Raw genomic sequence first — 3,647 nt, forward strand, 5'->3', positions numbered from 1 at the left:
CAGTATTCTTGATCCAAAAGAGTTCTGAAGTTCGGGGGTCTGGGCCCCAGTAATTGTTTCTAAAAATCTTCTGATCTTCTAAGCAGAGGGGGCCCATGCCCAGCCAGAACCCGTTCTGCCTTCTCTGTTGTGATATCCTGGCAGGGGGTGGGGATGGCATTGTCAGAGGCAGACCAGGCCTTTTGAGGTGCAAGGAAATCTCCTCCCTCTTCCCCCATCGCATGCCCAGCTCTATTCAGCCCTGTCCGTTACCTACCTAGACTATCAGTAGCCACCCTTGCTTCCTAGCCATCTGTTGTCCAAAACCCAGACAGGCAATTCACATTCCAGCAGAGGCACATGGGATGACTGAGCAAGAAAATACCTACTTCCTAAAAGTGGTATTTTCAAACACAGAATGTAAAAATCACCTTTACTAAAAGATGCATCATTAGATTATGAGTTCAGGCATACTAAATTTTATTTTCTTAACTAAGTCCCCGGGCCAGTTTTATCTATAAGATGTTTTAAACAAACTTCCCATTCTGTCCTATGGGGAACAGGTAGCCTTGCAATAGTGAAAAACGAAATTGGCTGTAATTCACTATCAGAACATGCCACACACTTCAGGGCATGCCCTACCTTTCACATACACTGCACCCTGCCCACAGGTGTACCTTGGGCCTACTTTAGGGGTGCCTGACATGTAAGAAAAAGGAAGGTTAGGGACTGGCAAGTGTGTGCAATGGCCATGTCAGCATGGCAGTTACCAACTGCGCGCAGACTCTGCAATGACAGGTTTGAGTTACCTTTTTAAGGCTACTCACCTGGGTGGCATAATCAGTGCTGCAAGCCCACTAGTAGCATTTGATTTACAGGCCCTGGCACACTCAGTGCACTTTACTAGGGACTAACAAGTAAATCAAATATCCAATCATGGAAACACCAATCCATGCCACAATTTATCCAGAGAGCATATGCACTTTAGCACTGATCAGCAGTGGTAAAGTGCCCAGAGTCCTAAAAACCAACAACAGCAGGTCAGTAAAAAATAGGAAAATAGGAGGAAGAAGCAAAACGTTTGCGGATAACCCTGCAAAAAGGGCCATTTACAACAGGACCGTTTCATATTTCATTGTATAGCACATACAAGCGTTTTGATGTGGTTTGAGGCCCTAACATGATGTCCCATAGTTCCAGATCATCTGAAAGAAGGGTTAATTGTTATTTCACCGAGGATAATGTTGAGCGTTTAGCCCATAAAGGCTTAATTTTCCAACACTGTACATTGTTACCACCCCCAAGTGTTCTGTCTGAAAATACAGTAGAATGCCCTAAATCTTCTAGCATTTCATGTACTGTGTTTACATCCCAGTCATGAAAGATAGCACTTGGGGAGACAATGTCATTTAAAGATTATTTAAACAAATATGACATTTTTATAAGTTCAGTTGGGCATACACGACATACGATACCCTATCCCAAACAATCCCATCAGTAACATTCACCAGGGAAACGTCTCTTGGTTTTTTTGTGATGACGACTATGGTTTGAGTACCAGTTGTACTGCTGAGTGTTCTCCATTGAGAAGCAAGAAAAAGACTGCAACTAAGCCAATCCAAAGGACCAGGAAAAGTAACGCAATTGAAATCCAAATTTTAACCCGGGCCACTGGATTTATGCAGCAGAAAAGGGTGCAGCATGGTTGATTGAATTATGCAGCAAGCAAAGCCAAATTATGCGACATAATATGACACATTTTGTAACAGTGATAACACTGTTAGGGCATTGGTAGTACTTCATTAGTACCAGTTTAATACTCAAATATAGTAATACAGAACAGAAAGGTGACCAGCCCAGCTTTGCAAAGGTCCTTTCACAACACATGGCACAGCGTTTTTGTAACTTTTGAACCATTTGAGTTAGAACTACATTTTGTTGGTTACAATCTGCAGATTATGTGGCAGATGGTGGCAAATGCCGCAAATCTATAACTATGCAAAAACTGTCATGGCCGCACATTCACATTATTTCAGTGGCCCTGGATGTAACCATGGAGAAACAAAGTAAGTCTTTTTCAGCCAAAGATAGAAAACACACTGTCTCAGCTGAAATGGTAGAGGTGGTGGTGCTGGTGAAACAGATGAATCTGAGGAAAAGTCACCAAAGTCGGTAAAGTGGTCAGAGTAAGTCCGATCTATTTTTGGCAGCACATCAGGTTTCGTAGAACTGGGAGACGATTTGATCTGTGGTACATTGAGGTAAACATGATTTGTGTCAGGATTTCAAATTGAAATCGATGTTCTGTATTAGTTGACGGTATAGTTGTTGTAGTAACCGGTAGAAGTGATACTTTATTGTCGGTTACTGCAATCTCCCTTTGGGGAGAAGATGCATCATTAGTAATCAAAGCAGCCATCTGAGCTTCCTGTATGGTATCGTGAGGAGGCGGGTAACCACCCAGGAGCCCACATGGAGTCTTAGTGTGGTTTGATCAGATAACGGAGATGAATCTCCTGTTTTTTCACCCTGCAAGGGGCAGAAGAAGTTCGGTTAAGGTACCTTAAACTGCCAGGACAGGTGCAGGTGCTCTGTAGGAAGGCCCAAATTCATTATTGTGCATAATCTTTTCCCTGACCAGACCCCCGTTTTTCGGGATCCAGCCAGGCCTTGCTGGTACTCCTTTCACTTCTCCAGTGGAAACTGTTCAGTTGCTGTAAAACAGCCAGGTGTTTGTTTAGATCAAATAGTGTTCCCGCTGCCACTGTGCTTGGACTGTCACGATCTGAGCCGAAATCTTCACCCCAAACAGGATTTCATACAGAGTCGAACTACCCAGGGATTTTCTGAGCAGATTGTTAAGTGCTCTTTGGACCTTAAATAGATGATGGACCCAACTGTGACCTGAGCATAGTACCCTAGCTGTTAAAGACTGATTTACGTCCTGTATTTTTGTCTTCATGACCACATTTCTCCCTGGATCGTATGGGGAAAAATACCACAGGGTCACAACCAAAGTTCCTAGGGCTTCTTTGTATGCCCTGGAGCAAATGCTCATCCCTGGTAGGAATGAAGTGTGCCAACTGAGTCTGTTCTGATAACGACTTGCAAGCCCTTTATAATGGGTGTTAGCTGACCATTGTGGCCTTACCCATAGCAATCAAGAACAGGAATCCACTGCAACCAAGATATACTTGGAAGCCTCATCTGATGAGAAAAGCCACTATGGTCCAGATAAACACAAGCCAGTGGCTTGTTCAAGATCAATAGAGTCGTCTGTGGTGGACATGCTACTGTGGAACCCTTCATCTACTGGCAGAAGTTTCATTTAAGGACGAAGTCCTTGGTCTGTTTGAAGAGACTGGTCATTACTGCAATAGTGACATTGTAGCAGCCATCCATGCTTGTGTCGATGCAAGACCCCCGTGTGCAGCTAGAATGAATCCTAACCTGCGATCAGAGTTTGGAATTACTCTATCCCTCACTCTAGGAGTGTGAGCAATTCATATATTTTGTGCGTCTATCTTGCACAACAATAGAAGCAATGGCTGGGTTAGAAGGCACATTCACCAGCACTAGTCCAATAAGAAGTGTATGTCTGATTTGTTTAGTGTTCATATATCTTTTGGTGCTCAGGAGGAAAAAGAGCCATCCATTCTTTCTCAATT

The sequence above is a fragment of the Lissotriton vulgaris genome, unplaced genomic scaffold, assembly GCF_964263255.1.
Source record: "Lissotriton vulgaris unplaced genomic scaffold, aLisVul1.2 SCAFFOLD_649, whole genome shotgun sequence".
Classification (NCBI taxonomy): Eukaryota; Metazoa; Chordata; class Amphibia; order Caudata; family Salamandridae; genus Lissotriton; species Lissotriton vulgaris.